Source organism: Paroedura picta, chromosome 3, assembly GCF_049243985.1.
Source record: "Paroedura picta isolate Pp20150507F chromosome 3, Ppicta_v3.0, whole genome shotgun sequence".
Classification (NCBI taxonomy): domain Eukaryota; kingdom Metazoa; phylum Chordata; class Lepidosauria; order Squamata; family Gekkonidae; genus Paroedura; species Paroedura picta.
This window is the reverse complement of record NC_135371.1, coordinates 109,617,218-109,635,415: the sequence shown is the minus strand read 5'-3', so window position 1 is coordinate 109,635,415 and position 18,198 is coordinate 109,617,218.

Below are 18,198 nucleotides of genomic sequence, written 5' to 3'. Positions count from 1 at the left end.
ATCTGGTAGCAAATAACATAATTCCATGGTTGGACAACCATGCCCTGAAGGTTCGGCTGAGGATACCACTTCCTCTGGGTGACAGACATATTTTTGTCCACCCATGGAGAGTTATGGAATCTGGCAGTGACTAGTGGTTGATATGCTAAAATCCGGTATGCCAACAGACTCTGCTCATGTCCCGACAAGAAACCTGAATCAGTGGAACACGTTCTCCTCCTTTGTAAGCAGCACAACCATCTTAGAGAACACTATATATATCCTCTCATGTGGGCGAGCAAGATTCACAGTCCCTTGACAGTAGTGCACTCTCTTTTACTGGATCACAATCCTCAAGTAACCGAAGGCATCGCAAAATTCCTTCACAGGATTTTCTCCAAGTGCTCTTGTCAAATCCCCACTCCAAGGGATTTGAATTGCTTTGTCTTTTATATACATGTTTTGCTATCATGCCAATAAAGGTACTTGACTTGACTTGACTTGTTATGGAATCAGAGGGATTCTTGAATGTTGTGCGGGACCCAATGCCTTCCGGTGTCTCGTTGGAGGCCTTGGTGGAAGACTGGCAGTCCTGCCTGCTGGCCACCATTGACGAGATTGCTCCTGAGCATCCTCTCTGCCCTCACCTCAAACAGGCTCCATGGTTCCCTTTGGAGCTTCGGGAGAGGAAGAGGAAGGTTAGATGGCTAGAGTGAGTGTGGCGGAAGACTTGCAATGAGGTAGCAAAGACATCTCATTGCATGCTTATGAGATCATATGAGATGGTGGTGAAAGAGGCGAAGTGTGAGTACTTTGCTGAAATTGCATCTGCTAGCTCTCACCCGGCCCAATTGTTTAGGGTAGTTTGGACCCTTGACAACCTCAAGGAAGGGCAAATTGGACTTAGGCTGTGAGATTTAGTGAGCTTTCTTGCGGATAAAATCTTGTTGCTCCTCCGCAAAGGTATTGCCATGGTTGATACAAAATGTGAGCTGGAAGCTCCGTGGCCGTCGTGGGGGATTAGGTCTGATGGCTTCAAGTGGCCCTTTTTACCCGAAATGGACAAATTGCTAGGTTCAGTGAGGACGACTACTTGCCCCTTTGATCCCTGTACATTGTGGCTACTCAAGTCAATGACTGACAGGTGATCCTCTGAGAGAGACTTTTGACCTCTCCTTTTCTTTGGGAGAGTTCCCTCAGAGGCTCAAGGCAGCAGTAGTTTACCTTCTTCTGAAGAAACCATCGTTGGATCCACGGGACCCACTAGCTACCAACCGGTATCTCATTTTGTCTTGGGCAAGATAGTTGAGAGGGCTGCTGCAGACCAGTTCCTGGCATTTTTGGAAGAATATGGATCCATATCAGTCTGTTTCCATCTTGCCAGGGTGTGGAGACCTTGCTGATCACCCTGATGGATGATCTCTGGCGCCAATTGGATTGGGGTAGATTGGCTATTCTCGTGTTATTATATCTTATGGCCGCATTTCATGTGGACGATCATGAACTCATGGTCAGCCGCCTTGCCAATTCAGGGATAAGAGGGACTGCCTTGAAATGGCTGACCTCCTTTCTTGAGAAAAGGTTGCAGCAGGTTGCAGTAGGGGAGAAATTATTGGACCCCTTAACACTCCCATGTGGGGTGCCACAAGGGGTGATACTCTCCCCTACACTTTTTAAAATTTATATGAGCCTCTGGCCCAGTTAGTTCGGAGTTATGAGCTGGGTTGTCATCAGTATGTGGATGACAGCCAGCTCTATCTCCTAATGGACAGCTAGCCAGATCTCCCCCCTGAAACATTTGCCAGTTGTTTGGAAGCAGTGGCTGGATGGATCAGAAAGAGTCCCCTGAAATGCAGCCTGTCCAAAACGGAGGTCCTGTGGCTGGGAAGAAGGGGGCAGGAGCAGGAAGTGCAACTCCTCTGCCTGGATGCAGTGCAACTGACTACTGCACCTCTGGCCAGGAATTTGGGGGTGATCCTTGATGCCTCACTATCCATGGAGGCTCAGGTCATGAAGGCAGTCCAGACGGCGTCACACACAGCTACTAGCACCCTACCTGTCCTCAGAACACCTGGCCACAGTGGTCCATGCAACAGTCACTTCCAGATTAGACTTCTGTAACTCGCTCTATGTGGGCCTACCCTTGTCTTTGACCCAGAAATTGGTACAGTTGGTACAGAATGTGGCCGCACGGATTCTCACTAAGTCATCCTGGAAGGTCCACGTCCAGCAACTGCTGAGAGGGCTGCATTAGTTGCCAATCTGTTTCCTGGTCAAGTTCAAGGTATTGGTTTTGACCTTTAAGGCTATATGCAGCTTGGGTCCTACCTAACTGCAGGATCACTTACCTCCTTATGCCCCCAGCAGAACTCTTTGCTTTGTGGGTATTAATCTGCTGATGGCCCCTGGGCCCCAAGAAGTGCACCTGGTCTCAACGAGGGTCAGGGCTTCTTTGGTCCTGGCCACTACCTGGTGGAATGAACTCCCAAAAGAGCTGCAGGCCCTAACAGACCTTTCGGGCCTGCAAGATGGAGCTCTTCCACCAGGCATTCAGTTGAGGCCAGGTTAAAGCCCTGGGGTTATAACAACAGGTCTCCCCCCCCCCCCCCGCCGCCCAAACTCAGGACTACGTATTAGACCTATCCAGAGCTATTAGGTAACCTGCCCCCTGGTTTGTCCATCACCAGTCGTCAATGCCCGAGATTGATGCCAACTTCTTGAAATGTTTGGGGAGGAGTTTATATAGAATCTATAGATTATATTGTACTGCTGATATTGTTAACGATTCTTAGGGGTCTGTTTTATGATATGGGGATGATTTATGTTGTAAACCACCACGAGCCAGCAGTGTTGGGAGTGGCAATATAGAAATATGATTATAAATAAAATAAAATAAATAATTTCATTCTCATTTGTCCCTTTGCAGTCGTTCATTCTTTTGCCAAGACCTAAATGTTGGGCCTGGCTGCTATGTGCTCAGACATATTTATTTTATTATTTATCTATTTAGAGTTTTATATCCTCCTTCCATACGGCTCTGTGTGGTTTACATAAAACATTGTAGAACATTTTCATAGAACAATATAACAGATAAAAATCATGATATAACATGCCAACCAGAACAGCATTTCAACAGAACAATAACATTGACAATCCCTGGGTAGGTTCCTCCTCTCAGTCTGAGGGGACCCCCTCAGTCCTAGCACAACTGAGAGGCAAAAATACTTGTTTGTGTTTTTAAAGAGTTGGATCTAGGTTCCTTATGTTGGAAAATACAAGATCTATAGTGTGCATGATTCACATACACACACAAAAACAGAATATCCTACGGGGCATTGAAGTAGACATGGATTTAACACTAGTAGTAAAGCCTGTCGTGTTCTGTAATGCAATGGGTGCTAGCTCATTGTTTGGTGTGGGTTTAGTGCCTCACTTGGCAACCCTAAGAGGGGGAATCTTTGTGCACAGCAGTCTTGATCCTAATCAGGTGTATGCACACCTAGGTAGTATGGAATTTCAAAACATGAACCTACACCAATCTGGCAACTTTACCTCCTCTCTGCCATGTTTTCTTGATCTGAAATAGGTCAGGGGGTACTATGTGGCTGGTTAGGTGGTTGTTGAGGCATTATACACTTTTGAGACCCCACTTTCAAACCTCAAGAAATATTTCCAGACCAGGGACAGCCAACCTCCAGGTAGAGCCTGGAGATCTTCTGGAATCGCTGGTCATCTCCAGACTCCAAGGCAAAAATGGAGGGGTGACTCTGTAGCATTGTTCCCCACTGAGGTTTAGGAATGCCAGACTCTAGGTGGGCTCTGAGGATCCCCTGGAAGTACAGCTCAACTCCAAGCAGTTAGGCTAAAGGGAAACTTTTCCTCCTCAAATGCACCCCTTCAAAAGGAATGCACATAGCCCCAAACACCCCTTGGCTAGCACAGTCTGTTGCTTGGCTGGTGATGTCTGCCCTTCTGTAGCCTGAGACCTACTGCTGGCAACTGCAGTTCCTGTTGCTGTCCGCAAAACAAAGTTGTTGCCTAATAAAAGTGGATCACCAAGGGGCTTTCCGCACTCCTTCAAAATCGCACAATGGTTGCCAATTGAAAACACTACTGATTTGCCATTATGCACAACATCGTTGACAATCTGCCACACACCTGAAACCGATCCGCAAAAAGCGCTTCCTTGTAGCGCTTTCAGGGAAATCCCCAAAAGTGGATTCACCCTCCGGAAAGCGCTACATTCCTGCAACCAATCTGCAACACTAGCGGGAAAGTTCTGTGCGTTACCATTGTTGTGGTTTCTACAAAGTCCCTCCCCCTGGCTCTCTCCTCTGATCTTCCGGCGAAGCGATCGCCATTTTTTTTTCTCCGAGCGAGCGGAGATCAACGCACCGGCGACCCTCCTTTTAGCCAGTGAGGCTTCCCCAGCTGCAGTCCCTCTCCAGAGCTGTTAACAGTCACTAAGCACAAACAACAGAGAAGCCTGTTTGCTGATGTATTTTCCCTTTATTTTTCACACTGTTTTCGGCCGAAAATCGGGCCCGTGAGGGGGGGGGATTTTTTTTTCCACTCGGGGGGAGCGTGGCAACGATGAAACGGCAGCTCAAACCCACCTTCCAGCTGGATGGGTCTCTCCGTTGCAACGAATCAACACATATTCGTTGCAACGTGTGTGTGTGTGTGTTTTTTTTTTAATAAAAACCTTTCTTAAAGGGAAAGGAGCTCTTTGGGAGCATGCTAATGGCCGCCCATTGGCTGCTTGACGACCAGGGGCGGGACGAGCTCGGCAATAGCGCTTCCTTTCTAGCGATTTTTGCCGAGACCGGAAGCCTGTAGGAAACGATAGAAACGCAACTGGATTCCACTACAAAGGAAGGTATGCATAACGACGAATTCCACTATTTTAAATGGCGATTTTTTGTTCAGCAAACAATTTGCTACAAGGATCCCGGTGCGGAAAGCCCCCAAGTTTTCCCCATAGTCTCACTGTCTACTTTCCTGTAAAGCTAACTCCGCTTGAAATTCTGGGCCACTTATACCTTTGATGACATAGGACCTTCCTGGCAAATACTAATTTTTATTTACCAGGTCAAGCTTTAGAAAAGTCACTTCAGTTCCTATGTCTCTCCAGCCATTTACTTGTTCACCATTTACAGTTTCAGACTGTAAATATTCTTTATTTAGATCTTTCTGCACTTTCCAGACTTGCAGGACCTTTGTAGCCCATAGTCCTGGTGGGACACACCTGCACCACTCTTCCCCAACCTCAGCCTGCAAGCCTCTACCATCATCTCATCTACTCATCTCTAGATTATAATGATCATCTCTGCAGACAAAAATGGCTACTTTGGAGGGTGGACTCTGAGGCACTGTACCATTTTGAAGTCCCACCTCCATACCTCAAGGAATATTTTCAACACAGGGGTAGCCAACCTTCAGGTGGGGCCTGGAGAGCTCCAGGAGTTACTGCTCATCTCCATACTATAAAGATCAGCTCCCCAGGCAGAAAGGGCTGCTTTGGAGTGTGGATAGGGTTGATGTGCAGAGGAAACATTTAAGACTTCCCACTCAGGCTGTTGTGGATAGGCCTCAAATGTGCAGAGAGTTGCAGAGAAGAGACATGCATGTCTTGGCTGCATCTGCCCTTGAGCAGTGAGGCTGGCCACAGCAATATTTTAAGTGAGAAGGGACTTTTCTGTAGCCTCCCTGTCAGCCAACCCTTAGACAGAAGGGGAAAGGTATGTCCTCCATCCTGTTGTTTTAGACTGCATATCAGATATTTACATTATGATTCACAACAGTAGCAGAATTACAGTTATTTATTATTTTATTTATTTATTTATTTGATTTGTATGACCGCCGCTCTCAGAAACCGGCTCGCGGCGGTTCACAATGTTTCAATACAAATACAATATATTAACCATTAAAATTCCCCATTAAAACCCCATTAAAATAATGACTGAGTCACAATGATGGCGATTAAAAAACTATTCCCGTACAGGCACACTGGATGAGCAGAAGGGAACGGATGGATAATTGGGCATAGGGTGGAACAATCTGGGGAACCAGGTCAGTCTAGTACTGGCCTCCCCCCTCCGGGGAGAGGGGTCCGATCTTAGCCCCGGGCCATCACCCGGCCTTAGACAAACGCCTGGCGGAAGAGCTCCGTTTTGCAGGCTCTGCGGAACTCAGAGAGCTCCGACAGGGCCCGCAGCTCTTCAGGGAGCTCGTTCCACCAGGTAGGGGCCAGGACCGAAAAGGCCCTGGCCCTTGTCGAGGCCAGGCGTGCCTCCCGGGGTCCTGGGATCATCAGCAAATTCTTACCCGCAGAGCGAAGTACCCTGCGGGGGGCATAAGGAGATAGGCGGTCCCTCAAGTATGCAGGACCCAAGCCGCGTATAGCCTTAAAGGTTAATACCAAAACCTTGAACCTAATCCGGAAACAAACTGGCAACCAGTGCAGCTGCTTCAGCAGAGGCTGAAAATGGGACCTCCAAGATGATTTAGTGAGGACCCGTGCAGCTGCATTCTGTACCAGCTGTAACTTCCGGGTTATGAAGTAGCAACAAAAATAATTTTATGGTTGGGGGTCACCACAACATGAGGAACTGTACAGCAGAACCTCTGCTGTAGAGGGTCATAAAATGGGTTAGTTAATACATTTCAGATGTCATGTGACAAGAAACATGTCTTGAGGGGACACATTTACCTCACAAAATAATTGTGAAACTTTTTTCTTTTGTTAAAAAGTGTATTTTTGTTTCATGATACTGAGTGAGTTTTATAGCAACCATAAATTCTATGCTATCAATTAAAAAACAGACTGCTGGTCATCTACCCTGATGCTGTGGAGAAAAATAGCCTAGTCATTGTTCTTCATCTTCTGGTTAAATTCAGATTAGGCTACTCTATGTGAGGCTGCATTTGAAGAGTAACTAGAAATAATGGCTAGTTCAGAGCACAACAGTCATTTTGTTCCCACCTTTCCCTCTCCAAGGTGGTGGCTTGGGCAGTATGGTGGCAACAGCTCGGGTGGTGCAGCAGCTTGAGCAGTGTAATGCAGGTGGCTTAGGCAGCATGGGCAGCTTTGGCAGCATGGCGGCGGCTTGGGCAGCATGGCTTGGGTGGTGCAGCGAAGGCAGCGAAGGCAGTGCAATGGCAGCAGCTCAAGTGGCAGCAGCTCGGGCTGTGTGGCTCAGGCAGCATGGTTCGGTCAGCCCTGCTTAAGAAGTGTGCAGCTTGGCAGGGCAGCACATCTTCCACATCCCAACTCTCTGATGCTCCTGCTGCTGTCTTTGGTAGTCCCACACCCACCCCTCTGCTGCTTCTTGGCTCAGTTGGTCCTCCCAACTGCTTCAACCTTGGCTGTGGGGCCATGTTTCCAAGCCACCATATGGAAATACTTTTACACCCTCCCCAGTGAGCTGTGTGGCAGAGTGTCAGGTATATCATGCCCATTTCCAGAAGGGCAGGAACATGCAACACCTGTCTTCCAAAGTGTGCACTCCGCTGTGTTGTTGCCAGAGGAAGGAGTGGGCGTAGAAGAGGTCCATTCCCTCTCAGCAGAGAGAAGCAGGGGGAACAGGTTGGGACTCCAAGGTAGACCACCTTCTGAGAGGTGGTCCCCAAGGACACTGACAACGCCAGGCAAAAGGGCAATGGGAAGGGCTGAGGAAGCAGTGATTTCTGTGAAGATGATTGCTGTATATGGACAAATACCTAAGCCATTCAAACTATATTAACTTTATATGTTATAATGTCAACAGTTCTCACATGTATACCTTTGTGTCCATCATAGAACCAAATGGCTAACAAAAGACAGCATTAAAAAAAAAACCTTTCCATATATGTGTTTCTAAATCCCTATGCCTAAATGTTTTCAATTAGATCTATGATAATAGATCTATGCCCCCCCCCCGGGGACTCGGGTTCTGGACCCGAAGCAAAACATCATCAGGACCTCCTCTCCACCCGCTAGTAGTGGGAGGGAGGGGGGGAAAGTTGAGCTGCCGTTCTTGCCATGCCGGTAATATTGGCAATGTTATTATTGTTTTTATGGGGTTTTAATGGGGATTTGTGATATTGTTACCCACCACAAGCCGCAAGGGAGTGGCGGGATATAAATCTAATAATAATAATAATAATAATAATAATAATAATAATAATAATAATAATAATAATAATAATAATAATAATAATTTTTGCCGGTAGTGGGAATATAGTTCAAATGAATTGTGGGAGAGGTTTTAATTTTAGTTATTATGCTACTTTTTTAAAAATTAAATTTCTATACCATCCTCCCACAAGGAATCTATAACCTAGCTTTGTGGAACATTATAAATATTGCGTACAACAAAACAAAAAAAAGATGAGTAGAGATACTATAGAGTCTTCTCTCCCCCTCCCCACCTGCCCCCCTAACTTGCAGCTCATCAAAAAAAAATCCTAGCATGTAAGAAGGACACTTCCCACTGGCAGTTTTCTCATTAACTTTTGAGCAGATACAATAAACCAGCAGGAATTACAAATGAAGCCAAATCAAACACATTCCAGCAGTATCTCTGCCCATAGTGCTGACCCTCCAGGAATATCCCCCCCCCCCCCCCCCATCCAGCACTGCTATTCTATCCAACTGAGCCCTGGCAATACAGATTAAGGCAGAAAAACACAGAGAAACATTAGGGAATGCAGCATCAGGCTCCGAAATACAACTGCCTTGCTTTGCATTGGCAATATACTGTGCTGTGCTGTACATGTGCATATGTGGGCATGCAGATGCCACAGTGAATCAGTAAGTCTTTTAAGATAGCATGTTATTTTTATTGTTGTTGCCTAGAGGAAATGCTAGTGGGGGTGTACATCTGTAGCTGACAAACTTTTGGAACAAATAATCAAACACTCAGTCCTTGAGCAGCTGGAACTGAGAACTTTGTTTTCTAAGACTCAGCACGGGTTTTGTAAGAACAAGTCATGTCAGACCAACCTTATCTCTTTTTTCAAGAAAGTGACTACCTTGCTGGATCAGGGGAATGCCATAGACATAGTTTCTCTAGATTTCAGTAAAACTTTTGATAAAGTTCCACATGATATTCTTGTTCACAAGTTGGTAAAATGTGGTATGGATCCTAATTCTGTCAGGTGGATCAAGAACAAATCGTACCCAGAGGGTACTTGTTAATGGTTCAGCATCTTCTTGGAAAAGAGTTCAGCCTCACTTGGAGTACTGGGTTCAGTTTTGGGCACCCCAGTTGAAGAGGGATGTAGACAAACTGGAGCCTGTCCAGAGGAGGGCAACAAAGATGGTGAGGGGTTTGGAGACCAAGACATATGAAGAAAGGCTGGGAGAGCTTGGTCTGTTTAGCTTAGTGAGGAGACGATTGAAAGGGGATTTGATAACCATCTTCAAGTATTTAAAAGGGTAACATATGGAGGGTAGAGCAGAATTGTTCTCTCTTGCCCCAGAGGGACAGACCAGAACGAATGGGATTAAATTAATTCAAAAGAAATTCTATGATTCTACTTCTGAACTTCCACAGTTCCGCAGGGCCAGCAAAAGGGAGCTCCTTCACCAGGCATTTGCTTGAGGCTGACCAACTCAAAACATCTGCTAGTCCCACCCCCCTCAGATGACTGGACTTAATACTGACCAACAGGCAAGAGTTGGTGGATGAGGTGAAGGAGGTGGGGACCCTAGGGGGAAGTGACCATGTCCTCATAGAATTCCTTTTGAGATGGGGAGCCAAGGAAGCTTATAGCCAGACGTGAATGTTGGATTTTTGTAGGGCAAACTTTAATAAACTCAGAGACATGATGAGTGTCATACCATGGACGAGAATGCTGGAAGGGAAGGGAGCATGTGAAGGGTGGGCGCTACTCAAACAAGAGCTATTGCATGCTCAATCAATGACTATCCCAGAAAGACGAAAACACTGCAGGAGCTCTAAGAAGCCTATTTGGATGAACAGAGAACTTCAAGAGGAACTAAGAAAGAAAAGGGAAATGTTCAGGAAATGGAGGGAAGGACAGAGCTCTAAAGAAGAGTACCTATAGGTTACTAGGCACTGTAGATCAATCATCAGAAAGGCCAAAGCTGAGAGTGAGCTAAGTTTAGCCAGGGAAGCCCATTGTAACAAGAAAAGATTTTTCAGTTATGGGAGGAGCAAACGTAAAGTAAAGGAGGCAATAGGCCCACTGTTGGGTACAGATGGACAAACTTTAACGGAAGATGCAGAGAAAGCAGAAAGGCTTAGCGCCTATTTTACATCTGCTTTTTCCTACAGGTCAAAGGGTTTAAGCACATCTAGAGATGGCAGTAGCCAAGGCATAGTGTCTGGGTGGCAGGTTGACATGGACAGAGAGGTTGTTGAGAGGCATTTAGCTTCACTGGATGAGTTCAAATCCCCTGGGCTGGAGGTAATGCACCCGAGAGTGCTCAAAGAACTTTCCGGAGAACTTGCACAACCCTTGTCCATCATCTTCGGGACCTCTTTAAGGACTGGAGATGTCCTGGAGGACTGGAAGAGAGCAAACGTTATTCCGATCTTCAAAAAAGGGAGGAAGGATGACCCGGGAAACTACAGACCAGTGAGTCTGACCTCTGTAGTGGGGAAGATAATGGAGCAGTTATTAAAGGGAGCGATCTGCAAACATCAGGAGGACAATTTGGTAATCCAAGGAAGTCAGCATGGATTTGTCTCCAACAGGTCCTGCCAGACCAACCTGGTTTCCTTTTTTGACCAAGTAACAAATTTGCTGGATATTGAAAATTCGGTTGATGTCATTTTCTTGGATTTTAGTAAAGCTTTTGATAAGGTTTCCCATGATATTCTGATGGATAAATTGAAAGACTGCAATCTGGATGAATAGGGAATTGGTTAGAGCAGTGGTCCCCAACCTTTATTAGGCTGGGGACCGGCAGGGCATTGGGCCGCGCCCGCGGGGACCGCGCCTGCACGGGCCACGCCCACGCTTCTGGCTGCGCCCGCGGGCCATGCCCGCGCATCGAGCCTCGCACGGCCGCGCCCGCGAGCCGCGCCCGCGGGTCGGGCCGCGCCCGCGGGTCGGGCCGCGCCCGCGGATCGGGCCGCGCCCGCAGATCGGGCCGCGTGGGCGCAGCCTGCACGGGCACAGCCCGGCCCTGATTCCCTCTTCCCGCCCTCCCGCAGTAAGTAGCTTCCCGGGCCGCAAGCTTGCGGCCTGGGAAGTTTTTTACTGCGGGGGGGGGACGGGGAGAGGGAGCTGCGGCCCGGCGCCATGGCCTTCGTGGCTCGGCGCCGGGCCGCGGCCCGCAGGTTGGGGACCACTGTGTTAGAGAACCGCACTCAAAGAGTTGTTGTCAATGGTATTTCATCAGACTGGAGGAAGGTGAGTAGCGGTGTGCCTCAGGGCTCGGTGCTCAGTCCAGTGTTTTTTAACATATTTATTAATGATCTAGATGAGCGGGTGGAGGGACTACTCATCAAGTTTGCAGATGACACCAAATTGGGAGGACAGGCAAATACTCCAGAAGATAGAGACAGAGTTCAACGAGATCTAAACACAATGGGAAAATGGGCAAAAGAGAATAAGATGCAATTTAATAAAGATAATTGTAAAGTTCTGCATCTGGGTCAGAAAATTTTTTTTCTCTGGGCAAAGCCAGAGTTTCAAATTCTACCAGTCCTAGGCATTCTATACATTCTATGTCAGTTCTAGGAATTCTATACATTCTAGGAGCCTTTCTGACAAAGACTTGCCCCACTAATAACACCAAAGAGTGTACATCTGTGGCCTACTAGGCTATCCAAAAGCATCCTGAAGAAAGTCCCTCTCGCTCTGCTTTGCATAACGGAAAGCCAAAGCACTAACTCTCCGGAAAGCTCCAGATGGCGGTGGTCTGTGCTCTTGTTTCTTTGTCCATCTCCTGAAAGATGAGTTTCAGAATCCCTTTGATTGCCTTTTTAATAAACTGCTCCTAACCAGAATCCCTTTTTGGAACTTATTAGTTCTAAATATTGTGGGTTCCTTCTAGAAAGTGTAAACATTTAAAGTATGTATACTTCTAGGACATTCCAAATCAGCTGATAGCTATGCTGAAAACATATTGTCCCATTAAATTCCCATATGTAATAAAGTTGAAAATATGTAGAGAGAAAAATACAGAAAATGCAGTTTTTCTTTCACTATACAATTACAACTAGCTGAATTTTCCCAATATCTATTATTATTAAGCAGATTTGTTTTGTGTTTCCTCCTACATTCCTCAGAGTAGCCACTTTTTAAACCATCCCTGCTCTTCTCCTTTAACAGCTGCTTTATCTGCAGGCATCAGCAAGTAGCACCTATCTCCCTATTGTAGAAAATGTCACCTACTGATTTCAGCATATCAGTTTGTTAATTTCATTTATAATCCACCTTTCTTACTGAGACACAAGGTAATTGTGTAATCTGCCCAATACAATCAATCGGATGATGCATCTAGAAGAAGAGTTGGTTTTATAATCCACTTTTCACCACCTGAAGGAATCTCCAAGTGGTTTACAATGGCTTTCCCTTTCTCTTTCCACAGCAGAGAGAATTCGGAGATAACTGAGAGTAGCCCAAGGTCACCCAGCTGGCTACAGGTGGACGAATGGGGAATCAAACCCGGTTCTCTAGATTAGAGGCCACTGTTCTGAATCACTACATCATATTATTATTATTTTATTATTATATTTAGATTTCTAGCCCGCCACTCCCAATGGCTTGTGGCAGGTTACAACATGCTGGTTCTCTAATAAACAATGTAATAGGATTAGGAACTGTGGATATTTAAAAAGGAACTTTCATCTGAAAAATGCAAAAGTATTATGAAAGCCAATGTGTTAAAGTGGTAAACGTATTGGCCTAGTATCCGGGAGACCTAGGTTCAAAACCTCATTTGTGCCATGGAAGCTCGCTGGATGACCTTGGGACAGTCACACTCACTCAGCCTAACCTACTTCACAGAGTTGTTGTGAAGATAAAAATGGAGAAGAGAATGATGTAAGCCATTTTTGGTCCCCATTGTACAGATACAAATGAATAAAATAAATAAGTATGAAATATAACAAAGCATAAATATTAAACAGGATGTGTCAAACAATGCAGACCATCTGCATGTTCTATGAACATCAGACGAAATACAGTGCATTTCCCAGGACCAGCATGTTCTCTAATGTAACATGGGAGCCTTCCTCAGACAGGCTGTTCCACAAGATGGGAGCTGCTACAGAGAAGGTGTGTATATGGGCAGTTGATGCTCTTGTCTGTTTGCACAGTGGCACCCGCAAAAGGTCTTTTTCAGATAAGTCCTGCAGATTGAGGGTTGAAGGCCATGAAAGTTTTTGTACATGACAGCCACACACATAGTTCAACAGCCAGTGTGGCATAGTAGTTAAGAGAGGCAGCTCTAACCCAGAGAACCAGGTTTGAATGTCCACTCCTCCACATGCAGCCAGCTAGTCACAGTTCTCTCAGAGCTCTCTCAGCCTCACCTACCTCACAGGGTATTTCTTGTGGGCAGAGGAAGGGTAGGTTGCTTTGAAATTCCTTTTGGTAGTAAAATCTGCTTTAAGATTCCTATGGGTGGAAAAATACAGGGGACAAAAACCAGCTCTTTTTCTTCTTGAATTGAGCTCTGTGACTGATGGGCCTCCAATGCCTTGACTGCAAAATGGGCGTAACCCTGCCTTGCTGTTTGAAAAGCAGGTTGCCATCTGTTGGCTATCCCATCACATAATGTGGCCTGTCTGGCATTAGCCAGAGCCCAAGCCTTTCCCACCATGGCTTCAGCTCTGTAAAACAGGCTGGGGAGGGCCCCTTCTTGGAGATCCTCAGGAGGTACTGCAAGGCCTGTCTTTTTGCCAAGGCTTTTAAGGGGGTTTGAATGGCAGATGTCTTTAAAGAGGGGATAGGAGGAAAGATCTGGGGTTTGCTATTTTATTTTTAACAGAAAATATTTTTTAGCTATTATTGTATGTCACCATGAAAAACAAGGAAAAGATAGATATAATATGCACACTCCTGTCTAGCTTCCAGTGATAACTGACCTCTGGAATTCTGCACCCAGGTGAAATGTCCAAGTTGATTTCAAGGTAAGACCAATGTAGAATTAATTACGGTAGTTTAGTCTTGGGGCCATTCTGCACAAGGAAAACTCAGTGAGATCATAACCTTACGCACATGCTTTATTTTGGGCGTTTTAAATGACGCCGTCAGCCTCCTGCCTCATGCCAGCGCTGATATCGCAAAATCTCCCAATTTGTAGGGAGAGCAGTGTAATCGCAAAAAGTTGATTCCCCTGGGGAAATTCCGCCAGCTGCCGCAAGCAGCCAGCCAAGGGGAAATTTGGAGGCGAGTGCAGTACTTGTCACACGAGGAGATGTCCTGCCCTCACTCCCACCTCCATTACTTCCAGGGACAGGACTGTTTTTTTAAATGGCAAATAGGTTGTAGCAATGGATACTCGTTACTTCAAACTCACCAAGCCATCTTGATTTTTGTTGCATGAAAGCTGGCAAGTACTGTGAGCAGCGGAGAAGAGGGGGAACCGGTTTGACATTTGAGCAATGAATGAGCAGCTCCCCCATCTTGATTTTTGTTTTATGAAGGCTGGCAAGTACTGCAAGCAGCAGAGAAGGGTTGGGGGAACCCATTTGACATTTGAGCAACGAATGAGCGGCTCCCCCATCTTGATTTTTATTTTATGAAAGCTGGCTTCGGTGTGAAAGAGGAGGGCTGCAGAGGAGGGCTCGGCAAAATGTCAAGGCCGGGCATGGCTTTCACGCCCCCCCCCCGGTCCAGTTGCGTGCCAACCTTTGGTGTGGATCGCAACCCCCCACTTTTTTTCTCTTAATGAGACAGAGTACTGGGAGGCTCCTAAAAGTTTCCCCCACACCCCAACCCATGCGACTCCCTGCCCAATGAGGCTTCTCTAATGTGCACCATGCACAAAACATAAGGTTGTGGAAGGAAAACGTACAAATGGAATTTTTAAAGATTACCTATGCATCTGTGAATAAATGAATATTCATTGCAACAATTAAATCTGGATTTTAAAAAAGAACCTGTGGCTAGTCGCGGGGTTCTACGCACACAAGCCATGCTGATTGGTTGTCAGGAGTGATTGGCAGGCATGACCTGGGAGTGGTGCTGCAAGTTTGTAGTGTATTCCTTGATCCTCGGCCTTAACCGGAAGCAGGTGAGGAATGCTGGAAAAGGAACGATAATGCTAGGAAAACTGAGATAAACGTCAGATGTGAAATGACAGTAAGATGCTACAAAACATAGCACTGGACCATACAACGCTGATCACGGTGTTTTCCCCATTGTGCAGAATGGACCTTGATGTTACCCTGGCATGGATCCAAGTGGCCAGATTGGCTGAGTTAAGGTGGGAGACAAGGCTAAACAAAATAGGAAGTCCTTTTTGTGACTATGTTAATTTGCTTTTTCACTAGTTATGCTGGATCCTAAATGCTTAACCAAGTCAGTGAGGGGTAGCTGAACCTTGTTAAAAGGGGAAAGAATAATATTGTTTAAGAGTTCCGGCTTCCCATCCAGCATTACCAAACTAGCATTAAAAGTATGGGTGCAAATCACCCCATTTCTTTTCCTTGGTCAGTTGTCTACGTGCTGTATCCAAGATGTCAAAAGCAAGTGCACAAATGTTACTGCTACTGCCATGATCCTGAACTTTGAAGGCCATGCAAATATTTCATGTTGGGAGGAACATATTATATAGCAAAAATACCTGGAAATGCAGCCCCTGTTTTGACGGGTGATGGTACACAAACCAACCAATTATTGAAACAGTTTTTCGGAGGATTGGAGAACAAAAGTTCATCAATGCAACCTCAAATATGATGCTACAGTGATAGCACCCATCATCTTTCTCCTCAAATTATATCAATAAAACTTCCTATTAAAAATGCACAAGAAAGAAGCATGATAAACCCTTCGGATATCCAAGTTCTCTAATATGTGCTGGGATGGGACTGGGGTCCCCAACATGGCACACTCAAGGATCACGGTGCCTGCCAACACATTTTCTGACACGCCAAGTGTTTTGAGAAAGTAGGTAGGGCCAGCTAAGGCTTTTGCTCAGCAGACTCCTCATTGGCCACAGAGGATTTCATTGGTTGTGCAGACAATTTAAAATGTTTTGAGCAACAGCTGGCACCGCAGCATGAGGATCTTCAGTGTGTGACTGAAGGTGGATGTAAAAGATTATTTTTCAACAATATGTCCATTTTTAAAATCATCCTGTTGAACATAAATTCAGCAAATAATGTAGAAGAGTTGCAGTTGTGCATGTACAAGAGTTGCAGTTGTGCATGGCTTCCCTTCTGGCATTTTATTATTGGCTTTGCCTCTTGTAGCAGCTGTCACCCTGTGTCAGAATTTCAAAGGTGCCCATAGGCTTAAAAAGGTTGAGGAACCCTGGTACAGAACCTCAGCAACTGGGCTGATGTAAGAGTCTCATGTTGCAACTACTTTTTCCAACTTTCAGAGGATAGTTCAGTGGACGGGCACTTCCTTTTCATGCTGAAGGTCCTTAGTTCTCTTCATCGCCAACAAAAGATGTCAAAAAGGAGGTGCTTGGAAAGGACTTTCTTTTTCACGTTGCAAACTTGCAGAGCTGCTGCCAGTCAGAACAGATTATACTGTGACACACAGGCCTGTGTTAGGTTGGCCTTGTATGTTCCTTTTATACAAGAATTACACAGGGCAGGTTGGACCAGTTTTTTATCTGCACACAAGATACGAAACACTATTCCAGTAGTCTCCCCCCATCACACACACACACCTTTTGATGAAAACAACTCATACAAATGATGAAAAGAGTTGACTGGCATCTGGAGGTCAAGATGTTGTGGCTTTCAATCTCTCTATTGCTACTACACAGGGATCTACTGCTGGTTTACAGAAACTGGCTAACAATTACGAAGGTGATAGAGGGCAAACAGACTGCTGAGGTACTGATAACTGCCAGTACTGCCCTATCACTTAAATTCCACATAGCTCCTGGGCCAAGAAGAGGTGCCTGCTTTACACACATGTCCACATAAGGAGAGCTTTCTGGGGAATATTTGCTCTGGACTTAGCAGGCTATGAAATCCCAACTCACGTCTAAAAAGCTTTCAGAAAAAGATTTGAGCTGTGAGCCATTATAGAAAATACCATTTTACAGCATCTCCAGGCTTATTATTACTTTTACTATTTTGCAGCAATGCTGAGAGAGCAATGGCATGTTATGGGAGCTGTATAGTTGCTACTCAGAAGACTACACCTCCTTCACTCCTCTCCTCTTCTAAACAAGGCAAAGGGGACCATGTGATACAATGTAATTGCACTCCAAATTTCCAAAACAGCTTAAGGAGCAGCTAGCCCAACCTCATTACACGTCTTCATCCAAGCCATCTGTACAAAGTTTTCAAGTTTCAATCCTACAGTTAGCAGCAGGAACAAAAATAAATGCCATTATTTACAATAGTTTGCATATTCCTCCAGATTATATACCTTAGGCATGTACAGATATTCTAGGAACTATGCCATCTATTGTTGTTATTGTTGATTAATTGGTTATTACTGTAATTTAATGTTATTGTTATGAATTTTAGGGGATGGGATTTTATGTGAGTCGCCTCGAGCCTTCAGGGGGAGGCGGGATATAAATAAAATAAATAAAAATAAATAAAATAAAGTAGTAGTAGTAGTAGTAGTAGTAGTAGTAGTAGTAGCAGTAGTAGTAGAATCATAGAGTTGGAAGGGGCCATACAGGCCATCTAGTCCAACCCCAATTTTCACAGTCAGCAGTGGAATAGGCTGCCTAAGGAGGTGGTGAGCTCCCCCTCACTGGCAGTCTTCAAGCAAAGGTTGGATACACACTTTTCTTGGATGCTTTAGGATGCTTAGGGCTGATCCTGCGTAGAGCAGGGGGTTGGACTAGATGGCCTGAATGGCCCCTTCCAACTCTATGATTCTATGATTCTAAGTTAGGGGGCCTGAGTATCCTGCAGAATTACAGCTCATTTTCAAAATACATAGATTGGTTCCTCTGAAGAAAATGGTTGCTTTGGAGGGTGGAGGGTGGCATTGCCCCCCACTGAGGTCCCTGTCCTCCTCAGGCTCCACCCCCAATTCTCCAAGAGTTTCTTAGCCTAGATCTGGCACCCTTGCCCCGTATCCCACTACCACTGGTGGCTAAAGGGGACC